The 16,563-nt window shown below is 36.8% G+C and overlaps 1 long non-coding RNA gene across 1 annotated transcript; it reads right to left on the bottom strand.

Moving 5' to 3' along the window:
- Positions 1 to 8,102: 8,102 nt before the first annotated feature.
- LOC126814942 (uncharacterized) lies at positions 8,103 to 11,800 on the bottom strand. Its single transcript, XR_007677804.2, has 4 exons — positions 11,662 to 11,800; positions 11,091 to 11,272; positions 10,157 to 10,256; positions 8,103 to 8,294 (listed from the first exon to the last, which is right to left on the bottom strand). It is a non-coding gene; the product is annotated as an uncharacterized LOC126814942 (long non-coding RNA).
- Between the last annotated feature and the right edge of the window lie 4,763 nt (positions 11,801 to 16,563).

Here is a 16,563-nt window from a genome sequence, read left to right as displayed (position 1 = left end):
ATCATTTTAAGGAGTTCCTTTGATCAAGTTTTTAGTCAAATGACTACACAAAAGTTACTGGCCTATAGCTCCCTTAATATTCAAATAAACTGACCCTAAACTGTACTGCACATAGCTTACCATTTAATAAACCAATTCCCATTGAAATAAAGATGATGCCTTGCTGTATAATTATATGATTTGATAAAATCCAACTGCTCCACGAATTTTCTCTCCTGTCCAAATAGAAATGTCCGCCCAGTCATGCATGCACACCCCGTCTCACATGATCATACGTCACTTTCCATGTATGGATTTCATGTCCATATGACCTTTTAGTACCTTGCTTGCTACTTGTGAATGATTTGCCACAGTTGCAGCCAGTCATTCTCAGCCAGATCTTCCTAAGTGTGCCGCGAAATTTTGAACGACACACTAAGAAAATGCGAAAATCCACGTGATCCCAATTGTGTATTCACTGGTGTCTACTGGGATGTTTATAACTGTGTTTCTCTTGATTTAGTTTGAGTCATTGTGTAGCAGTGTTAATCTTCGATAATAACTAAAGACTGGAACTATCCTTGAGACTATTTATTACCGGAAAACATTCAACATCATATACGGAGAACAGCACGTCCAACAAGCAGAGTAACTGTCTTAGAAACAGGATGAAACCTAGAATACTATATAAATGTACAAATCGGTATTTATAATAAAATGGTATCTAAGGAATTAACAATATACACCAAGGCTATAGCTACTAATAATAATTAACAATTAACGAGGAAAGATTAAAATATAAAAGCCATTGCAATAAAATAAAACAATAAGATAGTAATTAAACTCGTTAATGTGTCAACTGTCAACCGTCTGTCATAAGATTAGTAGCTTAACGTCTAATTAAAATGGTGGATTAACAGAAACATAAGAATAACAGAAATGTTTAATTGAATGAATGTTTAATTTTGCAAAATTCAAATATTTTTTTCTATATATTTAGCCAGGTGTGGCAATATTTTTTCATCTGTTCTAAGGTTTGCCGTTGCCAAAAAAAAGGCTGAGAACCACTGGTTGCAGCATTTATCCATTTTAGACAAAGTCAAATTTTAATTTCTATTTCAAAGACCAGACACGCGATTCCTGTCATTGACATCTCAGTGAGTTCCGATATTCTCTCGTAAGTAGTCTAGCGTAGTAACGCTTCCTTATAAGGTAAGCGATGGGAGGGGTTAACGCGACGCGATGTTTGGCGAGATTTCACCTGGGTGATGTCACGGCGTCTTCTACACCTGAAGAAATATCGCTTGGAAATGTAGAACACGTTACCACAAAGTCCAGCGGCTGCCAGGCAAGATACGCCCACATTTTGTTATAGATGGATAGAGGACAATCTAAATAAAAAGCGATTTTTCGTACAATCAAGGGCCATAATTCAGGAAGTTACGGCCCGATATCCGCGACTGTCGACAGGAACCAAGATCCTGAGGTTATAAAGCTATATTTCAAGTTTCATCAAAATCGGATCAAAATTGTCACTTCTAGAGGGTCCACAACCTTGACATAGTGTAGGGTGGGGCAAGGCGCCCCCCTTAAGCGGAAAATGATATAGCGAAACCCCTAACAATAGCACAAACGTGAAAATTAACATAGTTAACAAGGAAGCCATATTGCACATCATTTTACGGATCCCATACGTACAGACTTGTAAACTATTCTAAATTTTACATTCAAAATATTTTTTGGAAGTGGGCCTTTTGCCCCGACCCTGGGGCAAAACGCCCTTCACAGTGGGGCAGCAAGCCCATAGATGGGCGTTTTACCCCTTTCCATTGAACTTTTATAATCTTAATTAAATAAATCAATAAGAAGAAGAAAAAAACAGTGTTTGAGTGTTTTATTTGTCATAACGGTTTATAAACAATTAGTCTGATTCATCAGAGTCGCAATTGGGGCATATAAAGTAAGGTGATCCGGACGTGCAATCTTGATGTGCCCACTTTTTACAAACACTACACTGTAACCAGGTTTCTCGGGATTTACTATTACTAAATGGTTCTGCACAAATTTAACATGGCCACTCATCGTCTTCGTCTTCATCAGTATTATCGTCTACTTTGGTCTTCTTAGATTTACTTCCTTTAACTTTAATTGGCCTTCTAACCGGTTCCTTACCCTTTCCGACCGCTTTAGACGAACCTTTAAAATTTCCCAATTTATCCATTAAACTCTTTTTGTATGGCGAAGAAGTTAAGAGGGCAGCAGATTCTGATTTACGTGTTCTTTTTCTTTTCTCGGCTATTTTCGGAGGAGGTGAAATCGACCGAATTAAATCAAATGTCGAAATTCCATGAGGTTTTGAAGTTGAAGTAGTGCCTGAATGAGTTGTTGGTGCGATCAGTTTATCTTCATTTATTTGTGAAGTGGACGGAACATCATGGGAAGACGAACTAGCTTCGATGGTTTCAATGATGGTTGATACAATAACAGTTGCATTGTTTGTATCGGTTTTTTGGGTTGGGACTTCGGATTCATCTGTTACTAATGATGCAGAGAAATCATCATCAGAAAAAATACTGGCGTCAAACGGCCATAATCCACATGTGGCAAAACCATGAACGGCCTTTTCAGGAAGGCCTTACCAAATATACAAGCCATTTCAGCAAAGGAAATTCTTTTTCCTGGATTAGAAATCATCCAATAGTCAGCTTCCCTGTTGTAAGACACTTTTAGAGATTTAAAAAAGGTTCTGTCTAGTGGTTGCATTTTATGTGTGCTGTGTGGTGGTAAGGTCAGTAAATGAATTCCATTTTCACGCGCAAAGTCAACTGCAGCCAGAGTCTTGTGACTGTGATGACCGTCTAATATGATAATAGCAGGACTATCCTTTGTGGTTTTGGTAAAAGTTGTAAAATGTTCCATCCATTTTAAAAACAATTCACCATCAGTCCAACCAGATGGGCTTGCATATCCGACAGACTGTGGGGGTGCACCTGTCATCAGATGATCCACCACCCTCGTTCTTGGAAAGATGAACATGGGGGGAATATGTACACCAGCCGCACTCATTGCGCATATAACAGTAACAGTAGAACCTCTCTCACCACTTGTCATTTTGCTTACTTGTCGAACACCTTTTGTAGCTATAATGTTGCCTGGTTTCTGGACGTTTGTTATGCCAGTTTCATCCATGTTCCATATTTGGGAACTAACAAATTTATGCTGATTTAACACATCACGGTATAATGTAAAAAAACTGGTCTACTTTAGGTTTATTAAAGCCAATTGCTCTCGATAGGCTAGTTGCCTGTGGATGCCGGACACTCAAATCTGGATTTCTCTTTAAAAATCCGGAAAGCCAGTCTTTCCCTGCCTTCTTAGTTTCTGCCTTGAAAGGATGCGGAATTCCTGATTGTTCAGCGATCTCATAAGCTAATTTTCTAACATCAGTTGTTGTAAGACCATAAAATGATTTTTCCATAAACTGTATGTGATCATGTAGCTGCGTCTCCACATTCTCGGGCAAGATAGGGGTGTGCTTTCCCAAATGCAAAGTTCCGGGCACCTTTACTTTATTGTCTCGATGCCGTCTTAGGGATCTACGAGGAATTTCAAATTGTCGACTGGCTTTAATCAATGGCATTCCGTTTCTGACACAATCCAGTGCTGACTGTAATCTTTCGTTACCATATTGACCTCGAGTAGTTTTTTTATTGTAATGTCTAACCATCCTGCAATTAAAAAAGTATAAATAAAATAGGTTACTTCTTAAAAATGCATAACGTGTTTGGTCTACTTTATGTTGTTATTTATATCAATATTTATATTATACTACAGGTATTGGGGTAAAACGCCCAGCGTGGGCTTTTTGCCCTCACACACTATGGGCGTTATGCCCCCCATACAAACTTTTATGGTCCGACCTTTCATATATTTAGCAAGGTTACTAGATCACTATTAGTAGGTATAGGCAAGCAAATTTTTAAAGTTAATAAAAACACATAATTGCGGTATCAATAGTTTCATTTTGCTAAGATAAAAACATCCTGAAAATTTCAACTGATTATCTCTAGTAGTTTGTGAAATATGGCCAGTTACAGGATTGGCGCTAATATTAACAGAATGTTTCTACGCCGACTTTAGGCGTTTATGCACATTAAACTCTATAAGTCATATTTTATAAGAAAATTAGTGAAAATGGTGTTGACACAATAAAATACTTACTTATAAGCTAAAGTTCAACAACTTCCGTCTGTAATGTGCTAGGCTCTTCCTCGTAATTATGACGTCGTTCCCGCTTGTCACGTGTCATTTAATATTCCTTAAAAGGGCATGGGCCTTTTACCCCGAATGGGCGCCTTGGCCCACCCTACCCTACCATATATTTACACTATTTGCATACGGGGGGGGGGGGGGGGGGCGACCATTTTGTCCGGCAATTTTGGTCCCATTTTCACGAAATTCGAACTCAGTCGTCACTACATGCAGTGTAACGGTGATATGTTCGGATGTTTTTTTTAAGGTACCACAAGCTAAAAATACGATTTTTTTCGTACAATCAGGGGTCATAATTCAGGAAGTTACAATCCAATATGCGCAAATATTAAAAAGGAACCAATATCCTTGGGTTATAAACATGCATTTCAAGTTGCATCAAAATCATACGAAAATTGTGACCTCTAGAGTGTCCACAGGCTAAAAACGTGATTTTTGTACACTCAGGGGCCATAATCCATGAAGTTATGGTCTAATATATGTCAATATCGAAAGGAACCGAGATCTTTGGGAGATAGACCTATATTTTAAGTTTCGTTAAAATCGAAAAAAAATGTGACATGTAGAGTGTCCACAAACAAATTGTGGACGGACGTCCGGGGGGACGGACGGGGGCTACGACAATATACGTTCCCATGAAAATGTGGGCGTATATAAAAAAAACAAACTATGCGGTAACTATTTTAGTGGTCTAGTCTTCACTATTTGTGATAGAATTGTTTGTTTCAATACAAACTGTAATGATATGTGTTGAGAATTGTGCGTTTGAACCTATTTTTACTTGCGCAAAGCCTAGAAGGCTGTATCAATTGTAGAGATAAACACAGTATTAGCTACATCCGTATACCAAGTAAATTACTAAAAGCGTATAACATTTATTTTTGAAAGAATCATATTATATCTGATTTCCATTCTATTTCTAATAGTAGTACCGACTTAAAATTTATAATAAATCATTGATCAAAATAACAAATTTATAGAAATGATATAATAACAAGTGGTTCATCTTGTATTTACACCTGTAACAGCAGACGTCTCTACACGAGCCTGGTTCTACTATAGTGCCACCTATTTTTAGCTTTAGGCTACTCATATTTACGATAGTCCTATATGTAAGTTTACTACATGCAATAAGAAAGGTTACCTTGGTATTCACTGTCTGTATAATCACTGGATTAATAGAATTATTGATAGTAGATCTTTTCACAAAATTTTTATTAGACGACTTTATAAAGCACCTTCTCAGACAGAACATCGAAATTCGCTTCACAGATGTAATTGTTCTGTGACGTAACAATACTGTGGCGGATTGTTTTACGTAACATCTCATACTAAGTGGTCAGAAAAGGTGTAGAATTCTGTTTGACCCCTGACCTCCAGAAATAAATGGATACTACTATTTTTAACTGGTGTAGGAACTGGGTTTAACGTTTCCCCCAAATATTTATATTTATATTGTGTATCTACTAAAATTTGGATTTTATCTCTAGTTAAGATTTCGAGAAACAGGCCCCTGAAGTGGACGTGAACTTAAAGGCCAGGGCCCTTATTCACCAAAACTTAAACTAAGATACAATCGAAATTTTAAGAAATACTGCAATTCGATTGGCTGACCAGTAAAATCAATTTGCATATATCCAATGAAGTTGCAGTATTTCTTAAAATTTCGGTTGTAACTTAGTTTAAGTTTTCGGTATAAGGTAGGGTGACCCACCATAAATAAATATCTCCATATATCTCGACAATTAGGCCACAATATTTATATATATGCCAAGCCTCAAATCAGTTTCACACAATCATAGTCACTAAATAAACGATTATGTTGTACTTAATAAGCTATGACCATTAATCATCTGTAAATAATAGACTGAAAACTGGTTCCAAGTGTCGTCCATAACATCCAGACACTTTTGAGTAAAAGATAGGTTACGTGCCTTTGTTTTGAAATTAGTCTCGCTTAACCAGTCTATCGACCATTCTACGTCTGATTGACAGGTCGGGATAATCAAGACTACTTTTTTACGAAACGTAACCGAAAGCTAGATTATGAAATTGAATTTAGAAATAAGCACGTTAGGTAGCTCAACAATCGTTTTAAGAAGTTTGTAAAAGTAAAATGAAACTACTGCTAGTATCATGTTCCTGTCTAAACCGAGTGTTTCAGAGATATTATTTGTACTAAACCAAAAGATGCCGCTCTTAACGGTACAGTTAATGATAAAGCGATTTAAAAAATGAAACGAACGTAATTTCTAAATCTGCTGCAATAACCAAGAAGCTTAATTTTACTGCTATTCAAAATCGTCAACAATAATTTTTTACGGCTGTAATAGTTGATAGATTTGTAGAGAATAGCAAGTGCCATGGCTATTTATAGTATCATACTGTCAGAAAGTTGGTCTCGGCACGACGAATGTGCACGCTTCAGTGGTAGTCTCGAACTATCAGCGGTGGACTGTATTTCTGTAGAGTGCATGGGCCACCCTAAATAAGGGCCCAGTCATCTTGCACATAGGGTTTCGTATTACATCTGTGGAATAGATTTCCTCTGGAGGTTAGATGAGTTTGATTTTTGGGACGCGTTCCTGAGTTACGGGATGGGGGCTATCGTTTTTAACAGATTCATACCGAATTTGAATTGAAGTATTCGGGTCACAAGAGGACGAATTCTATCGATTGTCATCATTCCGTAGCCTTTCCTTCCTGAGTAATATGTCGAAAACTCTGTGAATGCGATAGCGGTTACAGTTTTCAAATTTGGAGTGGAGTATCGGGTTCATGAGAAAAAGAACGTGATTGTTGGCGAGATTGCAGGTTAAGGTTAGGGTAAGCTTTAGGGCTAGGTCCAGGGTTAAGGTTGGGATTAGCGCTAGCCTGTTTACATCTCGTGACCTTTGACCAAACTGGAAGTTGGCCATATCAAATAGAGCTACCCCCACCCCCGCAAACCTTACGTTCCGGAGTTATACCCCTTTGTCGAAAATGCGTTTTGAACGCGATAGAGACTATACAGTTTCAACATTGTGACGATAAGAGGATGAGCCCTATCTATTGTCCCTGTTATCCGTCCATCTCTTGCAAAATGTGGACGTATCATGCATTTCAACGGTATAACGCAAGGGATGTTTGCATGAATGCCAAGGACATACATTTTCTCCCGGTGTTTCTATCTGGTCTTCTTTTTTTTTAAATCAAGGCTTTTAGCACGCAATATACTATAGAAATCAACAACAATTCGCCCATTGCGAAAAACTAAACATATACGATCTCAATCAGCAAAATCGCCCGTGCTAGATTTTAAGTTATTGTCAACAATTCCCGCAGATCTGGTTATTTTTTTAGAAAACAGCCTATTATATACAAATCAGAAAGAAAAATTTACAAAACGTTCGAAATTCACGATCTGAATTAAAGACTAAAGAGTTTCAGAAAGAATTTTTAAATGTGTTGCGTTTGAGTGTAAACCGCAGGACCACTCCATTATGTTTTATAAAATTCCAAAATATGACCTGAAAGATGCATTCGTTCGCAATTTACTATCCATTAATCGATAGCGCTCTTCCTTATACCCATGAACTGCATCACCGGGAAGATAAATCTGAAATTTTATGTAGGTTACAAAAATTTGGAATTTCGATAGGGTTCATTCCTTATGATCAAATGAACACTCCTTGCAAATTTGAAAAAAAAATTGCTGTGTTTAAGATTCACAGTAATTACGTCCCACTTGCCTCATTTATCAATAACGACCCAACCCCGCTTCAGGAATCAGTGCTGCAATCATTGGCACACATAATCAGAGAGTCTCGGTATTCTGCACAATCGAGTAATAACTTTTTGTTTTGTTTTTTGTTTAGATTTTTGTTTATTTCCTCTATGCACTTATTTGCCAGCTTCTTCCTTGGCGGCCTGTGCGGCCAAGGCTTGGATCTTCTTCAGTTCAGCTTCCATGGCACATTTTAAAGCCTTATCTTGATGACTTTCTTCGCATGAGGCAGAGGTCTTGGTGATAGCTCCTTCACTGACTGTGGCTTTGCATCTCTCTGAATGTAAGAATATGTTAATAATTAGTCATGATATTTAAGGTAACGAACATAAAGAGTTAACAGACAAATTCTAAACATTGAAGAATGGTCCACAAAATAATTTTGCATATTCCTTCAATAGATCATTTGTTACAAAGCATGATTTTTCTAAGGAAAAACAAAAGTACTCGAACCGCTTAGGGATGTTTCACATGTGGAGAAGTTATGCTATTATTAATGGGTGGCGTGTTCACTAACAATGACTGTGGCTTTGCATCTCTGTACGTAAGAATACGTTAATAATCAGTCATAATATTTTAGGTAACGAAAATAAAGAATTAACAGACAAATTCGAAACATTGAAGAATGGTTCACAAAATAATTTTGCATTTTCTTTCAATAGATCTGTGGTTCCAAAGATGATTTTTCGAAGGAAAAACAAGCCAACAGTGAGGCTGGTGTCCCCCGCCAAAATCCAAAAATAAATAGATGACACATATTAATTTATCGCAAATTTTTTTTTTTTACAAAAGTATCAAGCAATCAAACAGATTCTCAACTATACACTAAGTTTCATCATTCTCTATCAGAGAGAAACAAAGTTATCTTGACCCAAAGCATCGACCAATGAAATTGCTTAGCCCTGCTTAGCTTTAGCTCGAAATGTTAATCGTGTTAGTCAAGACATTCACCTAATGAACATCTACATCAAGTTTAAACATTCTACCTCAATTAAAAGCAGAGTTGTTATGTTCCATAGTCTTGACCAATCAAATTGCTTATCGCTCCTTAGCCTAAGCAGACAATTTTCATCGTTGAACTTAGTCAAGGTAATGATGTAATGAATCTATACACCAAGTTGCATCACTCTCACTTAATTATAACCAAAGTTACCGTGCCCCAAAGCATCAACCAATCAAATTGCTCAATTAGAATGAGAGTTATTGTGTTCCAAAGTCTCGACCAATCAATTTGCGTATCGCTCTGCTTACCCTGAGCAGAAAATGCTCATTATCAAACTTCGTTAAGGTATTGATGTAATAAAATTATACACCAGATTTCATCACTCTCACTTAATTAGAACTAAAGTTATCGTGTCCCAAAGCATCAACCAATCAAATAGCTTATGTCTGCTTACCGTAAGCAGACAATGTTGATCACCAAACTAGATCAAGGCATTCGCCCAATGAATGCCTACACCAAGTTTGAACATTCAACCTCAATTCGAAGGAGAGTTATTGTGTTCCAAAGTCTCGGCCAATCAAATTGCTTATCGCTCTGCTTACCCTGAGCAGAAAATGCTCATTATTGAACGTAATCAAGGTATTGATGTAATGAAACTATACACCGAGTTTCATCACTCTCACTTAATTAGAACTAAAGTTGTCGTGTCCCAAAGCATCAACCAATTAAATTGCTTATCCCTGCTTACCCTAAGCAGAAAATTGACCCAATTAACACCTACACCAAGTTTGAACATTCTAGGTCAATTAGAAGGGGAGTTATTGTGTCCCAAAAAGTGTGACGGGCAGACAGCCAGATGGACAAACAGACAGACAGACAGACAGACGAACTCATTTTAATAGTCCACTGTTTTCTTCGAAAGGCGGGGGACAACAAAAGTACTAGAACAGCCAAGGGACGTTTCACATGTGGTGGAGTAATTCTTTTAATCGATGGCGCGTTTTCCAAAAGCTCAAAACCTCGCTTGTGTAATTTACATACCTTATAGAAGGCATGACAGGGATCAACTCGTCACATCCGTGATAATGACCGAGAAAGTGTTCAAAGGGGGATACAGCTGCATCCAGTCAGACAAGTATCATGAATTGTCTAGCGAAGGAACTTCTAAAGGGATAAACCTTAAATAACCGACTTACCATGTGGAACGATGTTCTTAATGAGGAATCTCTTTCCAAAGTGAAGTTTGCATTTTTCAACGTGATAGTGAAGTTTCAAAGTTGAATTAGGAACAGTAATCTTTAAAATATATATATATATATATTAAAATGTCTAGATTTATTGTAGTTTCGGATTATTGCCAGCCACAGGTACCTGTAACATGGCAAATCTCTTTAAAAAATAACACCCAAGGAGCCGAATCTCTATATTATCCATAATGTTTTGAAATTAAAACACGATTATAATTTAATATTGGTCCATTTCAATCAATATTGATGTTGTTATCTTATCATGAAAGTATGGTATCCTTATATCCAATATTTAAGACCCAATAAACGTTGTAATCAACAAAGAAAAATATACCCAAGAAGACAGTGCGGGAGTAATTAAAAATGGCTGATTCACAAAAAAAAAAAATATAACTTAAAAAAGAAACCCCTTTCAGAATGGACTAAGCAGGCGCAAACGACGCCCGTTCAGTTTTGACTGTTCGCGTATTTCAAGTAAATCACTTCATTTACTTAGGATTAAATCAATATGTATTTTTTGCTGTTTTAAGGTTCCAAGAAACAGAGCTATAACTCTTGATTTCCATTTTTTTTCGTCACTTCTTTTCTTCCAAATCTTCGTTACGCATCTACCGTAGCAATGATCGTGGGTTAAAATTATATATGGAATGCATTCAACTAGTTCTATGACATATGTGATAATGGCGGACACCAATATTGTCGGATTATGCCTAAAGTCCATCATCGTCATATTCAAGCGACATAATCAGGGGCAAATAACTCGTCTGCAAATTATTCTTTATCAATGGATGTATCCGAGGGTCAATAGTGACAACAGAGTTTTAAATGAATGCCATATTATGGCTGTTTAAAACCGTATAACACAAAATTAAAATATACTCACATCTCCACTTTTGCCCTTGAAGAGAGCAGTTACGGAACCAATAGCTTTACCAATCCAGTCACTGATATGGAGTTTATCCAACAAAAGATTAGATACAACTGGCGCCAAAGCAGCTAAACCAAGTTGACGCTTCTCCTCTTTCTTGGCATTGATGGCCACAGCACACAACAGAACGACAAGACCTATGGGGAATGGTAAACATGGATTTCAATAATTTCATTTAATTTCTAATTTTGACACAGTGCTATTTGCGACCACGGGAAATTCCACTCTGCTGCGATTTTTATGGTTGCGGAGGCTCCACCCCAATGGCAATAGTTCTCGAAAACAAAAAAAAAAAATCTTATGTTTACTGTAAAATAAATATGAAAGATATCTGCGATATCACTTCATTTTGGAAGTGGACGTTAAACCTCTCTCTCATCTCTCTCTTTCCCCCTCTCGCTCTCTCTACACGCACCCACATCGAAATAGATTTTTTAAATCGACGTTATATTAACGAAATTAGAAGAATATCAACACTAGAATTAATATATCCAGAATACAGGTGTTTTCCAATATAAATACTTACATAAAACCTTCATGACTGTTTATTTTGGTGAATCTAGAACGACTGAAGTATGTAGGACGGATTCTTGTTTTATACAGGTTTATCAAAGCGTGACAGATAGGTTTGGCGGTGCCGTGAGAAACCACAGCTGAGTTTTAAACAGTACTGATAATTTGATTTTAGTTGAATTTGATTTGCGGAATATGCTAATGTTTTTAATATGGCCAGATCTCTTTATATACATGTGTTAATTTAATTAATACCCTGTTGATTTACATTTTGTTAAATGCCTGATGATCCCCGTAATGGGTGAAAGCGCTAGTTCTGCTGATCAGTGTGCTCCAATATGTTGGGTTACACATGACATATTTGATTTGGGAAAATGACACGGTTAAGTAAAATGAAATTTGTTATCGGTGACTGATAATGGGATGGTTATCTGTTTTAGAAAAAAATCCGCATAGTGCTACACACGTGTTGGTTTTATTTCAAGCCAGGAGAGAGAGGGTTAACGTCCACTCGACACAAACTAGGTAATTTCGGAACTAACATATGGTTCAATTTTATTTGAATAATTCGCTTGCGCGTAGGGGTCTTTAGCAGTGGAAGGAAACCGGAGGACCTGAAGGACCCGGAGAAAGCACAGGGGGTTGTTGGACAGGCGATCCTACTCCTTGTCACGTACAACCGGGGAATCGAAACCACGCCAGTTGACTCAATGACAGACCTTATGATACAGCGCGCATGTGCTTACCATTCGGCTATCCCAGGACCCTTTCAGGAGACTCTATATAGCGTTCACACGTACAAAAAGCGAAATCAGCCTGAAGCAGCTAAACCTCTAACTGAATATTATCCATAATATTCTATTTTAATATAAATGCGAATTAGAATTCAATATTGGTCGATTTCAATCGGGAAGAGGTGGACATATGCCCGGGGTCGACACATCTTTGGGGGGGGGGGGGGGGGGTCAAATCACCTGAGTACATACCAGAATATTCAAATGGGGACACTTTGAATATTTATGGATTAGTCGTCTTAGGAAACCGGAAGAACCTGAGAAAACACTCGAGGTTGGACAGGCGACCCTTCTCCTTGGCACGTACAACCGGGGAATCGAAAAACGCCAGTTGACTCAATATTAGACCTAATAATACAACGCGCACGCGCTAACCATTCGGTCATCTCTCCCCCACCCCCTCCCCCAATAGCCTCCGTGGAGGTTGAGAATGCAAATCACCGGCCTTCGCTTCCCCTAATGTTGTGTAAACCAGTTCACATTTCATCAAATAGAGATAGAGAGGGTAGAAATAGCGCCGGATTAACAGACCCCAGCCTCCTCCACATCAGCCCCCCCCCCCCCCAATGTCATTTGCGCAAAAAGCGACATAGTGTCCCCTAGAATTCAATGTAATCTGGTGATGCCGCGTCGATCCTTCGACTGCTTGCTGTGGGACGCCTACAAGCCACAATTCTTAAACATACGTTATGAAGGAGCTAAATCTGCCAATTGCAGGTCTTTCTTTAGGCCTGAAATGTTTTCTAAACTATTAATTATACATTAATTCACTTATCCAGACCATAATCAACCCTCGATGTCAGCTAGCCTGCGATATTTACTGGATTAGAACCCGGTCTGTTGCTTCTGATTAAATCAAAAACTGGATAATCGAGACTATGTTTTTTTTATCGTACCGACTTTAGTAATGATGATCGAGACTAGGCCCAAAATTCAATCGCTATAATACTCGGTTCAGGCTGGATCAATTTGACTGAAATTTTCAGAAAATTCCCTTTACATTATCTAGTTTTGAACTTTTATAGTGAGAACTAACATCTCTTTATCTAATCTTCCATAATTTATCTTTAACTCATTGTCTTGAAACTTTGCATATTATGTATGTGTGTCACCTACGGTGTTTACGGATAGTCATATACACTTATACTGAATAAAAAACACCAAAAGTCTACATGTATATTCACTGCTTTATATACAGGTATATTTCACAATAATATTCTTCAATTGTCAATTCTATCTATTTTCTACAAAGTTCAATTCTACTACGAAATATGGTTATTGGTAAACTGCGATTCAGTGACAATAAACTGCGATTCACTACAATAAAGAAATAACAACATTATCTAACTATTCATACCAATTCGACCACTTTCGATTTGTTTACGTAGGGGCTTTAAATGTAGTTGTCTCCCTTGAATAAAATTTCTGTCTCTAAGTAAGCTCAAATTACGTTATAGCACCCCCCCCCCCACCAAAAAAAAAAAACCCCACACACAAGGTACCACTGAACCAATTTATTACTTAACATTGTTTACGATAAAACTAATTGAAAATACATATTAAGATCTACCAATGATTCTCTAAATCTACTTACAACTAATGGTGCTATTATCAACTCTAATCTATCCATTAAATCTACAAAATATGGGGGGTTGGATGGCTGAATGGTTAGCGTGCGCGCGCTGTATCATAAAGTCTGTCATTGAGTCGACTGGCGTTGTTTCGAATCCCCGGTTGTACGTGGCAACCTCGTGGGTTTTCTACGGGTCCTCCGGTTTCCTCCCACTGCTAAAGACCCCTACGCGCAAGCGAATTATGTAAATAAAATTAAACCATATGTTTGTCCCGAAATGACCTAGTTTGTGTCGAGTAGACGTTAAAACCCATTTCTCTCTCTCACAAAATATTCAAGAGTACTTAAAAAAATGCTAAGGAATTCTACAAAAAATGGCGTCACACTGCTTAGCATGATGGGAATTTGGAGTTACCTTTTTAATATATTCATGCAACCTTTAACTTGTGATAACAAAACATTAACATAGAAATTATTTCAACATTCCGCCCCGCATGAACAATTATAATCAAATAAAATTGTTTATAACAACTATAACAATTCACAAGAAATGTCATTCTTTAACATAAGACCTATTTGTTAATTTCGATTTAGCAAACACTTCTTTTAAATTATCTTTAAATCTCACAATCACTGGCTTCCAACAAACACATCTTGTTGATTGGTCATTTATATGTGGAATCCTTTTTTCTTCATTTCGGCACTTCTAACAAATCCATCTGATCCTCGGTAAACATTTATAATACGCCCTAATGGCCAACGGTTTCTCGGGATATTATCTTCTGCCAAAAGCACGATATTATTCACTGATAAGTTTCGTTGTTCCCTCTGCCATTCCTGTCGTTTTGTACATGTAATGATGGTATGTATTCATGTAACCATCTCTTCCAGTAATGATAGTAATTGTACCTGTTTCAAGCGCTTTCTACTGAATTTATCCCTTTCGTCTATAATGCCAAATGGTATCAAAATTGATAGTCTAATATTTAAGAAATGGTTTCGAATTAGCGGTTCTAAGTCCTTAGGATTTGCAAAATAAATAGTTAATGGTCGGCTGTTGGCTATGCTTTCTGCTTCTGCAAAAACTGTTTTTATTTAAAATTTCTTCATTAAATGGTTCCTTTCCTAATATCGCTTTCAAATTTCTCTTCACTACCTTCAAGATACATTATGTAAGATTTAGATAGAGAGCTAACCATTCCTCTGTTTGAATCTTTTGAAGATGTTTATATTATTTTTGTTTATATCCCGCCTGATAATAGTTCATTTCACAACATATGTAATTTTGATATATTCCTTGAAATAGAACATATTAAATATTTCAATATAGGTGAAGCACTAATATGTGGCGATTTCAACAGTAGAACAAGAGATGAATCAGAACGAATAGAAAATGATAATTTAGATAGATATATTGGTACATCTGTCACAGATTGTAATATTGACTATACTATCCGTCGAAAGTCCCAGGATAAAGTTTTAAACCTGTTTGGTAATAAATTAATTGATTTATGCAAATCAACTAACTGTCTAATCGCCAATGGCCGGCTAGGTGGAGATAGAAATTTAGGAAAATTTACCTTTTGTTCGCTAAGAGGCACCAGTGTTATAGATTATCTTTTAGTCCCAAGAGATTATTTAGATTATATATATAATTTTGAAGTTTTAGATGTTACAGAGTTTTCGGACCATTCACCACTTAAATTTAGATTAGGAGTTAAATCTCTAAAAGATATAAACATAACTAAACAAAACGCCAGTGAATATAAGACGGTTGAACTTGTTGTTAAGTGGGATTCATATAGGATTAACGAATTTCGCGATGTTGTTATTAGCAAGTACGATTCGCACCAAGTGTACAGTCTATGATTTAGAATTGAAGAGAAGATTTTTGAAAAAAATTGTCATTATTGAAATTCCCCTATAATTGTCTGGTATATTCAAATCACCTGTTTTAGTAACGGGTAGTATTACGTTCTCTTGCCAGCATTCCGGATAGCAACCGCTGTCATAGATAGAGTTAAAAATTGTAACCATTAAAGGCATTAAAATATCTATACATGTACTTTCAATAAAAAATTCATTACATATTTGATCAATACCACTACTTTTATTTCTTTTGAGTTTTTTAACCGCAAAAAGTACTTCATCCTTCGATATAGCTTTATCTAGTTGTTCACATATACTATTATTAATAAAAGGTAAGTCGGTGTGTGGCTTTATTTCAGAGTGTTTTCCGTACACATTTTCAAAATGCTTTAAAAATTCACAAGATGTCAGGTTTGACACATTGAACCTCTTATTATCTTTTATGGCATTCCAAAATCTTTTGGGATTTGATTTTGAGAGGGCACAAAGATGAGACTCCATGCTTTATTGCATTTCAATTTAGACTTTCTTTTAATTTGATTGTATTCACTTCGATGCAAATTAAATAATCTTTTGTTAAACTCACATCTGTTTTTTAGAAAATTATTTCTACTTTTAACAAATTGGTTTCGGGCTATTTTGCAATCATTGTTGAACCATTTATTATCTTTAAGATTCC

The sequence above is a fragment of the Patella vulgata genome, chromosome 3, assembly GCF_932274485.2.
Source record: "Patella vulgata chromosome 3, xgPatVulg1.2, whole genome shotgun sequence".
In the NCBI taxonomy this organism is placed as follows: Eukaryota; Metazoa; Mollusca; class Gastropoda; family Patellidae; genus Patella; species Patella vulgata.
This window is presented reverse-complemented; position numbering and strand designations above follow the sequence as displayed.